Source organism: Engystomops pustulosus, chromosome 3, assembly GCF_040894005.1.
Source record: "Engystomops pustulosus chromosome 3, aEngPut4.maternal, whole genome shotgun sequence".
In the NCBI taxonomy this organism is placed as follows: Eukaryota; Metazoa; Chordata; class Amphibia; order Anura; family Leptodactylidae; genus Engystomops; species Engystomops pustulosus.
This window is the reverse complement of record NC_092413.1, coordinates 214,943,265-214,957,708: the sequence shown is the minus strand read 5'-3', so window position 1 is coordinate 214,957,708 and position 14,444 is coordinate 214,943,265. Positions and strand designations below refer to the sequence as shown.

The 14,444-nt window shown below is 46.6% G+C and overlaps 1 pseudogene; it reads right to left on the bottom strand.

Annotated features, from left to right (window-relative positions):
• Nucleotides 1–2,390: 2,390 nt before the first annotated feature.
• LOC140122942 (cytochrome P450 2K1-like) lies at nucleotides 2,391–14,442 on the bottom strand (annotated as a pseudogene).
• Between the last annotated feature and the right edge of the window lie 2 nt (nucleotides 14,443–14,444).

Here is a 14,444-nt window from a genome sequence, read left to right as displayed (position 1 = left end):
CTATTCATTTAAGCTTCGTCAAATTTCTTAAAAAGGTTTGGTTTGGGTCTGCAACCAGTCAGAACTGATGTTGCTCCAATTGTTCTGGAAATTTGTAAATAACACATTGGGGCACATTTACTTACCCGGTCCATTCGCGTTCCAGCGGCGGCTTCTCTGACGAGCGTTCGGGTCTTCCGGCGATTCATGAAGGTCCTGTGCCCGATGTCCATCAGGTGCCGCTGCTGCGCCGAAGTCCGCCGAGGTGCATCGGAGTTCATCGTCTTCATCGTTGTGCATGTGAGTATGGCCCGTGCGACCAATTTTTTTTTAAAAATGCGACGGTTTCTCTGAACCCATCGGGTTACCGTTCGGCCACGCCCCCTGATTTCCATCGCGTGCATGCCAGCGCCGATGCGCCACAAACCGATCGCGTGCGCCAAAATCCCGGGGCAATTCAGGGAAAATCAGCGGAAATCGGAAATATTCTAGTAACACGTCGGGAAAACGCGAATCGGGCCCTTAGTAAATGACCCCCATTGTAGTTCCCTAAAACACTGTCCTTTATACAAATAAAAAAGATCGTATCTCTTTTGTTAAATTTTTTCATTAGGGTTAGGGTTAACCTTAATCCTATTTCTACCTCTGATACTAATGCTTTAAAAAAATGAATGAAACAAGAGAAAAATCTTTTTTTTTTTTAATAAAAAAATGTGTTTTAAAGGACTACAAAGGGTTAAATACCAATTTGTATTGGGTATCAGTAAAAAAATTTGAATACGATTCAGTGCCACAAAATCAACAGTTTTGTTCCAAATCTACAATACGACAAGTAGATTTGCTCTTCTCTAGTCATATTGACATGGGTGGACTCACCCGTGTTCCCGCTCCACTCCACGAGGACTTCCGGTTCCTCGGCTGTGTGCGCACGGAGGCTTCTCAAGATATAAAGGGACAGCGCACCGTTAATTGGCCCTGGCCTTTCCCAGAATTCTATTTAACCAAGACTCTCCCTCCACACCCTGCCGGATCTTTGTGCCTCACAGCCTTAGAAAAAGCTTGTTTCCCGTGACCTTTGTGATTTCCCGTTATGACCCTGGAACTATTCCCATTTACGCTCCTCCTTTGCTGCCTGTCTTGACCTCCTGCTTGTCCCTGACCACGAACGTGCCTTCCGTTTCTGTACCTCGCATTGGCAGCCACCGCGGACAAAGTCGCACCTGTGGAAAGACCTGGTGGTACCACACTGCAGCAAGTCCAACCCGTTTTATGGCAGGTTCTGGTGGAAACTGGGAGCCACTTTGACTCTGGTCCCAGGTGTCAGCTCGTGTCATCGTCCACAGTGGTCCAGTGGGTCCAATACCCCTGGAGTCTGACACATATTATCATAGTATCCTCTGTGGAATAGCCTCCCTCAGGCGCTCGTCACAGCAGGGACAGCAGAGAGCTTCAAGAAGGGTCTAGATGCCTTTTTACACCTAAATAACATAGACAGTTATGCTATATAGAATTGTTTCCCCTAAATCCCTTCCTCATCCAATCCCTTCCCTTCCTTGGTTGAACTTCATGGACAAGTGTCTATTTTCAACTGTACAAACTATGATACTTTGATCTCTAGTCATCAAAACAGTGATGATCGGACCTGAAATGTTTGGGACATATCTGTGTTAGTGTATTAATGTATATATCAGTGAATAAGTCTATAAATGTGTAAATATATATATATATTCTCAGAGGATAGGAGGGCCCAATCAAAAGTCTTTTATGAGGTCCTGCCTCTTCTAGTTACACCCCTGAAATTGTGCCCACAGATCACACATCCAATTCTTTGTCTTGCACTCTCTATGGAACATGTCAACTACAAAGTTTGAAAACATTTTAGATAATTAAATACTAGGTAAAGTTCATTGGACACACTGTAAGTGCAGCGCCCTTCCCCACAAAGCGGCCATTCCTGGTTACTGCTGCTCTCTCTCATTTACAGTCACTCCGTAGCATGTTATACCTCCAGCTGGAACTGAAGTATACTGACCCGGTCCATTCGCGATCCCGCAGTGCGTTGTCCGATGTTGATTCGGGTTCTTCCGGGATTCACTAAGGTCGTGCGCCCCCTGTCCACTAGGTGGCGATGCTGCGCTGAAGTCCGCCGGAGTTCACCTTCTTCGTCCCGGTGTATGTGAGTGCTATTCTTGCGACACAATTTTTTTTTTAAATTCCGCAGTCTTTCTGAATCCATCGGGTTTTCCGATGGCCACGCCCCCCGATTTCTGTCACGTGAAAGCCGGCACCGATGCGCCCCAATCCGGTCGCGTGCGCCAAAATCCCAGGGCAATTCAGCGCAAATCGGAAATATTCAGGAAACCCGACGAAAATACGCTCATTAATAAATGAGCCCCATTGACACTTTATGAACATTCAATTTATTGTATAATTGAACTGACTTTTTTTAATCAAAGGTCTTTACATAAAAGCTCCACCAACCTTCACACCTATTGCTGATACTATGAACCCTGTCTGTTTCATTGGTAACTATTAGACTTGTAGATTTTTTGGTAAACCCCTTTATATGTCTTCATTATAGGCGAGGCATGCAGCAGATCTTCTGGCCGGCAGGGGATATGGTGAACCCTTCCAAAGCTTTCACTTTGAATTCAGTCACTTCAGGTGATGGATGGAAGGAAAATTTTTGCATGAGATGCGTAAAGAACAAGAACAGCTCCATGTGAGCCAGAGTTTTCCCAGCACAAGCTCTTCTTCCTAAAGAGAATTAGGGAGATTAACAGAGAATTCAATGTGAGGATTCGGAACTATATATATCATTTATGGGGTGTGAGTTATAGGGGTCTCATAACACATTGATGGGTATCCAAGTTGGCTGAAGTTTTCATACCTTTCATACCAAAATTATTTTACAAAATATTACATGAAATTCTTCCTAGATACATTTTTTTTTATATTGTTTATGGACCTCTAGGAAATGTTATCCTCAAAAATGTGTTGCCCTTCTACAGTGTTACAGCCCTTGATCCTATTGCTCCGCTGACCCTGACAGCATGTAAAAGATTTGTTGAAGATTGTTGAGTTAAAGACCTACAGGGACACATTTACTAAGGGCTTTGCTCCAGTTTTCCGTCGGACTTTGCACATTCTTTTTTAGTTCAAACAGCTTGCGCAATTATTTAAGAAGTGTCTGGACCACAAATATGTCACACGCGATTCATTTTTGTCTCGGCTGCACTACTCTTCATGCATCACTGAAAGGGGCATTCCAATGCATAGTCGGACCATACGCCAGATTTATCATGCAGAGTCCAAAAGAAGTGTGTCACACGCCCCATGTTAAAGGTGCACCAAAAAAAGTTGGTGCACTCTGTAGGAGCAGTGCAGGAGGAGCCAGATTCATGAAGAGCAAGCACCAGAAATCCTGAATCTGGCACCCTCTGCACACTGCACAGGACACTGCACATAGTACACACTGCACTGTTCTTGATAAATGTGGGCCACTTTGTTTTATTGTTACATATGGGAGAGGACAATGAGGAATCGGGACCCTTATATTACATAATATATTATAGTAGTTCAATAGTCAGTATTTGATTTTAATACAGGTGGTTTGAGCGGAAGCCCGGGGCCCAAGTGTCCTATGGGGTCCCATGCCCACCCAAAGCACCCACCATTTCCCATCTATTCCCTATCTAATCCTGCTCTCAATACACATGTACACAAGAGCCATTTCAAGACCTGAAACTGATCTGAAATCACAGATTGAAAGCAGCAGAAGGGACGAATCCTCCATTCCCCAAGAAGCTGATTCTAGTACCAGATGTAGGAAGTATTACAAGTAGAGATGAGCGAGTATACTCGTCCTAGCTCGTCCGTATGGAAACATCTGCAATGTGTTCTTCACACATATTGTTCTTCACATACTATTGTGAAGAACACCGTTCGGCACTCCTGTCTTCGGATAAGTTAGCAGATGTACGGAAACATCTGCAATGTGTTCTTCACACATACTGTTCTTCACATACTATTGTGAAGAACACCATTCGGCACTCGTGTCTTCGGATAAGTTAGCAGATGTACGGAAACATCTGCAATGTGTTCTTCATTGAAGAACACATTGCAGATGTTTCCATACATCTGCTAACTCATCAGAAGACCTTATTTCTCAATAAATGCTCGAGTCTCCCATTGACTTCAATGGGGCTCGTTATTCGAGACGAGCACTCGAGCATCGATAAAAGTTTGTCTCGAATAACGAGCACTCGAGCATTTTAGTGCTCGCTCATCTCTAATTACAAGACTTGTAGGGGCTATAATATCCATACAGCCCAGGGAACATGGCAGTCTTAATCTAGCAGCTTACCTGCCGAAAAGGGAAAAAATGCTGCTTTCATCACAAACTTTCCTTCAGAATCTAAGAAATGTTCTGGGTAGAAAGATTGAGGCTTCTCGAACTGCGTCTCATCATATAGGACTGACTCCAGATGAGGGATGACGTACGTTCCCTACAAAATAATAGAGAAGTTCAAAATTCACCTTGGTCAAGTTTTCTGTATTGTTGCCTGAATTATAACTTGATTCCAGGTGATTTTTTTTAAGTCTCCGAAAAGTTATAAATTTTTGCAGGAAGCAGACAACAAACAAACAAAAAAAATAGGGGCTCAATCCCATTTTGGAGGGACATCATGCCCTGGTGCCTCCTCCCCCAATGTCTTATATACGGCCTATTAACCCCATTATGCGTGATTTAAGAATAGAGTAGGGTTATAGTTAATAGCCGATTGTATTTATGAGAGGACTATATCACTCTTAATCTGCTGTTTACTTTGATGGCTCCATTATTTTGGGCGCCATTGAGACCTCTGGGAGAACTGACCTGTCCCTGCAATAGATTGCTCTTACAGAGGGCACTGTCATTTGGAGAAGGATCTGCTTTATGTAGCCATGAATCAAGTGAGGTTAAGGATAATAAGTAGAGATGAGCGAGCACTAAAATGCTCGGGTACTCGTTATTCGAGACAAACTTTTCCCGATGCTCCAGTGCTCGTCTCGAATAACGAGCCCCATTGAAGTCAATGGGAGACTCGAGCATTTTTCAAGGGGACCAAGGCTCTGCACAGGGAAGCTTGGCCAAACACCTGGGAACCTCAGAAAAGGATGGAAACACCACGGAAATGGACAGGAAACAGCAGGGGCAGCATGCATGGATGCCTCTGAGGCTGCTTAATCGCACCATTATGCCAAAATTATGGGCAACAGCAGAGTGACCGAATGAGGCTAGATAGCATCTAAAACATGCAATAATTGACCCTGACACTATAGGGGACGGCATGCAGAGGCAGCGGCAGCAGTGGCAGGCTAGAGAGTCTCATGGCGACATACCCTAAATGGACTCAGGTTTCACCAAAGGAGGAGAAATGATTTCCTATGTGAACAAAAGGTTGACGGTATATTTAGTCGATAACACAGCATGGTGGCGACATAGTGACCAAGTTCCATAACGTATCTGGTGAAACACCCGAAAAATGAGCCTGACACAGCTCTTTTGATAAGGGGACGACATGTGGAGGCAGCCATGGAGACGACTTCCATGATTAAGAGCGACAGTATGGGGCATTCATATTGCGCTGCTATGATTGCAACTTCAGGTCTCCAGCATGGCGGCGACAGATGGGCCGAGTTCCACTATGTATCTGGTGAAACACCTGAAAATTCTGCCTGACACAGCTCGTTTAATAAGGGGATGATGTGCTGCATATCCTCTCGTGCTTCAGCGTCTGGGGTATAGAGAGTTGAAATGAGACATTGGTGGACGCTGTGGAGGATCGTGGAGGCAAAATGGACAGGAAACAGCAGGGGCAGCATGCATGGATGCCTCTGAGGCTGCCTAATCTTGGGATGGAGCTGGCGGTTCACTGCCAGGCGAGCTTTCGCCTGTCCAAGCCCCTGTCTCTCGGCTCCTCCCCACCCAAAATGGGCCTGGGGGCCAGAAGCGTTTACTTTGAAAAGATTATAATTTTCAAATCAGGCCGGGTCGTTTGAATATTTCACCTAGGAATAATGGAATAGCATAGTGGTTCTATTTTTAATTGTTTTTACGGAAATGGTTCCATGATTAAGAGCGACAGTATGGGGCATCCATATTGCGCTGCTATGATTGCAACTTCAGGTCTCCAGCATGGCGGCGACAGATGGGCCGAGTTCCACTATGTATCTGGTGAAACACCTGAAAATTCTGCCTGACACAGCTCGTTTGATAAGGGGACGATGTATGGAGGCAGTGAAGTAGTAGTAGATTAAAGGTGCTGCAGTTAAAACTATGTTAGTTGGATCTTGAGATGGAGCTGGCGCTCCGCTGCCAGGCGAGCTTTCGCCAATCCAAGCCCCTGTCTCTAGGCTACTCCCCAAACAGCACTTCTAAGAACCTTTTGTATAAGATCAAGTGTAGTAGCGTTCTTATAAGTTTAGGATATGGCGGGTGAGGAGAATGTAAACAGATGCGCAAGAAGCGCTGAAATAATATTGGTAAATGATAAAAGTTTGCCAGTATATTTTGTGGATTACACAGCAGGGTGGCGACAAAGTTAACAAGTTTGATGTGGAAGCCATGAAAACAACCCAAAATTCTGCCCGACACAGCTCGTTTGATAAGGGGACGATGTATGGAGGCAGTGAACTAGTAGTAGATTAAAGGTGCTGCAGTTAAAACTATGTTAGTTGGATCTTGAGATGGAGCTGGCGCTCTGCTGCCAGGCGAGCTTTCGCCAATCCAAGCCCCTGTCTCTAGGCTACTCCCCAAACAGCACTTCTAAGAACCTTTTGTATAAGATCAAGTGTAGTAGCGTTCTTATAAGTTTGGGATATGGCGGGTGAGGGGAATGTAAACAGATGCGCAAGAAGCGCTGAAATAATATTGGTAAATGATAAAAGTTTGCCAGTATATTTTGTGGATTACACAGCAGGGTGGCGACAAAGTTAACAAGTTTGATGTGGAGACAATGTATGGAGGCAGCTATATGGACGACTTTTGGAGGCAGCTATGGCGATGACGTGTGGAGGTAGCAATGGAGACAACGTGTGGAGCCAGCTAAAAAGACGACATGTGGAGGCTGCTATAGAGACACTTTAATTTGGATAGTGCCTGTATGTGGCAGTCCAAAAAAGTTTTCAAACCAGAGGAGCAGGTAGGTGGTCCTCCAGAAAAATTAAATAAATTGAGTGCCTGTATGTGGCAGTCCAAAAAAGTTTTCAAACCAGAGGAGCAGGTAGGTGGTCCTCCAGAAAAATTAAATAGATTGAGTGCCTGTATGTTGCACTCCCAAAAATTGCTTAAAACAGAGGACCGGGTAGGTGGCCCTCCAGAAAAATTAAATACATAGAGTACTATAGCTAGAGCCAGTTGGCCCTGGCAAAAAATAGCCAGTTTCCTATGCTTTAGTGTACAAAGAGGAGGAGAAGGAGGACAATGAGGAGGAGGAGTGCATACATTATTCAGGTTGAGCTTCTTTCACCTGGTGGAGAATGAAAATCCGGAGAAATCCAGGCTTTATTCATCTTGATAAGCGTCAGCCTGTCAGCGCTGTCAGTCGACAGGCGTGTACGCTTATCGGTGATGATGTCACCAGCTGCACTGAAAACCCGCTCGGACAACACGCTAGCGGCAAGGCAGGCAAAAACCTCCAAGGAGTACAGCGCCAGTTCGTGCCACATGTCCAGCTTTGAAACCCAGTAGTTGTAGGGAGCTGTGTGATCATTTAGGACGATGGTATGGTCAGCTACGTACTCCCTCACCATCTTTCTGTAAAGATCAGCCCTACTCTGCCGAGACTGGGGACAGGTGACAGTGTCTTGCTGGGGTGACATAAAACTGGCAAAGGCCTTGTAAAGCGTACCCTTGCCAGTGCTGGACAAGCTGCCTGCTCGCCTACTCTCCCTCGCTACTTGTCCCGCAGAACTACGCACTCTGCCGCTAGCGCTGTCAGAAGGGAAATACTGTTTCAGCTTGTGCACCAGGGCCTGCTGGTATTCATGCATTCTCACACTCCTTTCCTCTCCAGGGATGAGAGTGGAAAGATTTTGCTTGTACCGTGGGTCCAGGAGAGTGAATACCCAGTAATCGTTGCTGGAATAAATTCTTTGAACGCGAGGGTCACGGGATAGGCAGCCTAGCATGAAATCTGCCATATGTGCCAGAGTCCAAACGCACAAGAATTCACTCCCCTCACTGGCCTGACTGCCCATTTCCTCCTCCTCCAACTCCTCCAACTCCTCTTCTTCTGCCCATACACGCTGAACAGTGAAGGTCTGAACAATGGACCCCTCTTCTGTCTCGCCAACATTCTCCTCCTCTTCCTCCTCATCCTCCTCCACCTCCTCCGATATGCGCTGAGAAACAGACTTAAGGGTGCTTTGGCTATCAACAAGGGAATCTTTTACCCCCGTCTCTTGTGATGAGCGCAAAGCTTCCGACTTAATGCTGACCAGAGAGTTTTTCAACAGGCCAAGCAGCGGGATGGTGAGGCTGATGATGGCGGCATCGCCACTGACCATCTGTGTTGACTCCTCAAAGTTACTCAGCACCTGACAGATATCAGACATCCACGTCCACTCCTCATTGTAGACTTGAGGAAGCTGACTGACCTGACTACCAGTTCTGGTGGAAGTTGACATCTGGCAGTCTACAATCGCTCTGCGCTGCTGGTAAACTCTGGATAACATGGTTAATGTTGAATTCCACCTCGTGGGCACGTCGCTCAACAGTCGGTGAGCGGGCAGGTGGAGGCGGCGCTGCGCTGCCCTGAGAGTGGCAGCATCTGTGCTGGACTTCCTGAAATGCGCACAGATGCGGCGCACCTTCGTGAGCAAATCAGACAGATTGGGGTATGTCTTGAGGAAACGCTGAACTATGAGATTTAACACATGGGCCAGGCATGGCTCATGTGTCAGTCTGCCGAGTTGCAGAGCCGCCAGCAGGTTACGGCCGTTGTCACACACAACCATGCCTGGCTTCAGGTTCAGCGGTGCCAGCCACAGATCAGTCTGCGCCGTGATGCCCTGTAATAGCTCTTGGGCAGTGTGCCTTTTATCGCCTAGGCTCAGCAGTTTGAGCACCGCCTGCTGTCGCTTAGCGATGGCACTGCTGCTGTGCCTAGAGCTACCGACTGATGGCGCCATGCCCACGGATGCTAATTCAGAGGAGGAGGTGGAGGAGGGGTGGGAGGAGGAGGAGGCATAGAAGGCCTTTGAGACCTGGACCGAGGTAGGCCCCGCAATCCTCGGCGTCGGCAGTATATGAGCAGCCCCAGGGTCAGACTCAGTCCCAGCCTCCACCAAGTTAACCCAATGTGCCGTCAGCGATATATAGTGGCCCTGCCCGGCAGCACTCGTCCACGTGTCCGTGGTCAGGTGGACCTTGTCAGAAACGGCGTTGGTCAGGGCACGGATGATGTTCTCTGACACGTGCTTGTGCAGGGCTGGGACGGCACATCAGGAAAAGTAGTGGTGGCTGGGGACCGAATACCGAGGGGCGGCCGCCGCCATGAGGTTTCAAAAAGGCCTCGGTCTCTACCAGCCTATAGGGCAGCATCTCCAGGCTAAGCAACTTGGAGATGTGGACGTTGAGGGCTTGGGCGTGTGGGTGGGTTGCGCTATACTTCCTTTTGCGCTCCAGCGTCTGGGGTATGGAGAGCTGAACGCTGGTGGATGCTGTGGAGGATCGTGGAGGCGAAGATGGGGTTTTCGCACGGGAGGTGTTTGGGCCGTGTTCCTGGGCAGGGGGCTGACTAGCAGATGACACAGGGGAAGGAGCAGTGGTGTGCCCGGCCGGAGGTGAACGGCTTGGTGCCATTGAGTGGGGTGTTTAGCATTCATATGTCTGCGCATACTGGTGGTAGTTAAGCTAGTAGTGGTGGAACCCCTGCTGATCCTGGTTTGGCAAAGGTTGCACACCACAGTCCGTCGGTCATCCAGTGTTTCTTTAAAGAACCTCCAGACTTCTGAAAATCCAGCCCTCGCCACGGGAGCTTGACTACGGGCAACATTTGGCGCTGATGCACCAGCTCTGGCCCTGCCTCTCCAACCTGTTCTGCTATAGGACTCGCCTCCGTCTCAGAAGCACTGTGTTCACCCGGCCTATCAACCCAGCTTGGGTCTGTCACCTCATCATCCTCCGCTCCCTCAGTCTGCTCCCCCCTCGGACTTCCTGCCCTGACAACAACTTCACCACTGTCTGACAACCGTGTCACCTCATCGTCCGACACCTCTTTACACACTTCTTCCACTACGTGAATAATGTCATCATCACCCACAGACTGCGACTGGTGGAAAACCTGGGCATCGGAAAATTGCTCAGCAGCAACCGGACAAGTGGTTTGTGACTGTGGGAAGGGTCCAGAAAACAGTTCCTCAGAGTATGCCGGTTCAAATGCCAAATTTTGCTGGGAGGGGGCAGACTGGGGGGAAGGAGGCTGAGGTGGAGGAGCTGGAGGAGTGCTGATTTCGGTGACATGGGTGGACTGCATGGAAGACTGACTGGTGGACAAATGGCTAGAAGCATTGTCCGCAATCCACGACATCACCTCTTCGCACTGTTCTGGCCTCAACAGTGCTCTACTACAAGTCCCAGTAACTTGAGACATGATGAACCTAGGGAGTGTAGCTCTGCGGTGTTCCCCTGCTCCCTCATCAGCAGGTGGTATCTCACCCCGCCCAGGACCACGGCCTCTGACCCCTGCAGTAGTTGGACGCCCACGTCCACGCCCTCGTCCTCTACCCCTAGCCCTCGGGTTAAACATTTTCCAAATTAAAGTGTAAACTTTTAATTTTTTTTTTTTTTTTAACAAAACGATGCTATCCTATTGCTATGGCTAGTTTCTAGCCTACACTGACAGCACACAACTGGATTTTGTGCTGTGCCTGATGACTTTGAGCTATAAAATGAAATAAAGGTAAAAAAAAAAAAAATCAGCAGACTCTGCCTAATTCTAATCAAACCCCTAATAAATTGTCCCACTTCGGTGTTTGAGGTGGATATGCGTGTCACTAAGAGCTAAACACAACGGTCGCAGGTCTCCCAGCAAATTCCTCACAATATGGTACTAGCTGCACTACTAATGCCAGCAAGCCCAGCCACAAGCAACCAAAAAAAAGGAAAATATAACACTATTGTAGGCCTAAGTAAGCCGTTGGGGTTCTCCTATGGCTATTTTGTAGCCTACAATGAAAGCACACTGCTTTGCAAGATGAGTTTGAGCTATAAAATGAAATAAAGGTAAAAAAAAAAAAAATCAGCAGACTCTGCCTAATTCTAATCAAACCCCTAATAAATTGTCCCACTTCGGTGTTTGAGGTGGATATGTGTGTCACTAAGAGCTAAACACAACGGTAGCAAGTCCCCCTGCAAATTCCTCACAATATGGTACTAGCTGCACTACTAGTGCCAGCAAGCCCAGGCACAAGCAAATTAAAAAAAAAAAATGTATAACGTTATTGTAGCCCTAAGAAGGGCTGTTGGGTTCTTGTAGAATCACTCCTGCCTAACACTATTCTAATAGAACACCCTAACGCTTTCCCTGACCAGCAGCAGCTCTCTCCCTAGCGGCATCCAGACACAGAATGATCCGAGCAGCGCGGGCAGGGGCTAGTCTATTCCAGGGTCACCTGATCTGGCCAGCCAACCACTGCTATCGACGTGTAAGGGTACCACGTCATGCTGGGTGGAGTGCAGAGTCTCCTGGCTTGTGATTGGCTCTTTTTCTGGCCGCCAAAAAGCAAAACGGCGGGAGATGCCATTTTCTCGAGCGGGCGAAGTATTCGTCCGAGCAACGAGCAGTTTCGAGTACGCTAATGCTCGAACGAGCATCAAGCTCGGACGAGTATGTTCGCTCATCTCTAATAATAAGAAATATTACAAAAAATGAAGGAATTAACAACAGCACAAATATATACCTTTGGCAAATAGTATCCTTGAAACTAAATATCCTGAGAAGTTGCAAGAGGAAGGTTCAAGGGCAAAATATTAGCAAATCTTTGGGTTTCATGAATGACGGCATTTGTGTAAGGCACATTCTTCCGATGTTCAGCCCGTGGCACCGCCGATCCAATCACTCGGTCAATTTCTTCATGTACTTTCCCTTACATATTAAGAAACATGAATAAGAAATAGATAGAAATGTTTTGATTTTTCTAGATGTCTTCTAAACCTATCCCTACCACCTGTAGAACTGTATTCAGCTTGAAGGTTGTTTGAATCCCAAGAAATGACCATTAATATCTGTTTGTTGGTCAACAATTAGTCTAACACCAGAGACCGCATGGACCCACCCATACTTGGGGTCTTCAGCTAGCTGCACAATTTATGGCTAGCCCACAGCCCCCTTAGTGGTCTTTTGTGTATGGTCACACCATGTCTCACTGCACTTTTACCACGCCAGGCAGCCGTGCCGCGAAATTTATAGCAGCCGCTCAACTCCTATGGAGGGAGGGATGATCTCACCTCTGAAGTCACCACCCAGCTGAAACGGGCCACAAACTTTACCCTTTTAGTGTAACTTTTTGCACTCGGTCTTGTGAATGAGGCTTTGAAGGGGTTGACGGTTGTCTGATACTAAGAAAACTGGCCGGGGGGTGGCTGCATATAACAATATGTACTTACTTCCCAGATCCATCCGGGTGTCCTGCACCGAGGTCGCTCCATGCCATGGCCCTGTTTGTTTCAAAAGGCACAGAAGGTCCTTCCCTCACAGAGCGGGACACTGGGATGGATTATGCAGCTTCCCAGTCACCTAGCTTTATTTTCTTAGTATCGGACAACCACTTTAATCCAACACAAAAAGCTAACAATAATGTCTCACCATCCCTCTCTGTCATCATGTGACTAGTAGCATGTACAAAGGGGGCTGATTAATGAGCAATGAGCCAGATACTAGTAAAGTACCATATTTTTTATTCCTACTGAAAACTTACTCTGAATTTCCGGGTTCAGCGTCATATAAGAGATAGCCCATCTTAAAGTACTGGATGTGGTATCAGTTCCAGCCATAAATAAATTGGTTACAGCGCCCAGAAGATTATTTTCATGGAAATAGGTCATTGGGTTGGATTTTTCCTAAGGAAATGTAAAACAAATCACTGAGCAATATCACAGAATATATATACACAATACTTAAAGGAAATCAACCAAGGTAAAAAAATTTTAAAAACTGCAAATATTCACCTCCCCTCCTCTTCTTCTTGACCGGGGACCTTGTCTTTGCTAGTCTTCACACGCCACGATCAACTAGAAAAGAAACTTATAAAAAGCAGGCCAGAACGCGAGGACAAGCTGTCTGTCGCTCCGGGCTGCTAATTATGCACGCCTCTAGCGTGACGTCACCTCCTTGCATAATTAATAAGCTTTTAGCGCCGGACATCTTGTTCTTGCTCTCTGGCCTGCTTTTAATAGGTGTCTTTTCTCGGTGATCTCGACATCTCAAGGCTAGCGAAGACAAGCTCCGAGATCAAGATGAAGAGGAGAGTAGGTGAATATTTTTGATGTTTTCTTACTTTTTCATACTGGTTGATTTCCTTTAAAACTTGGAATTATATGGCTTTTTAACTCATTGGTTACCCAAAATGCAAAAGTAACATGGTGTCAATGGAAAAAACTGGATAGGAGATTACCAGGGTTGGTAAAAATGAGATAAGAGTACTAGTTAGTGCTGTACCCATATTTACAGGATAGGCGTAATAGTACTGTGCAATGCCTATTAAAGTGACACCAATACCAGAATTTGGACTTACTTAGTGTAGTGTCACAATACTTTATACCGAAATTACAATTTGCCAAGAATAAAAACATTTGGGACCTGCACACAGTAGTGAAATGGATAAGGGACAGATATTGCTATTACTATCTCTGTTGCCTCTGTGTGTGTCTGAGCAACTCCACCAGCTACAACCATCTTGGACAGGACCCACCAAGGCCACATCACTACACCCACTATACACCAAAGCAAGTACCCCAAGGAACTTGTCTGGAACACCGACCAACTAGTCGCCTTCTCCCTCCACTGTCTTAGTCACACCTGTGGAAGAGACTCTAGAGTAGTGACAACTAATCCTAGCAACTCTTGCCATCCCCTGGGGTACCACATGTCCATATATACATAAACGTGTGCTTGGTGATCATATATGCAGGATAGGAGTAGTACTTGCTGTGCCTGCCTGGGCAGTATAAGAGTAGTAGAACTGTGCCATACCCTTACAGTATATGACAGACATAATTAGTAGTACTGTCTCCATATGTATAGGATGATGGTAGTAGTACTTTGGTGTGTCCATACTATGCAGAATCGAAGAAGTCAGACATACATAAATCAATTGCTCTATCTATGTCCTGAGGATTGTGGCTGACACCCCTCCCTTTTGCCATATGGACTCATACACGAGTACCCTGCCATCGGCATTTAGTGAGGGTACCATAC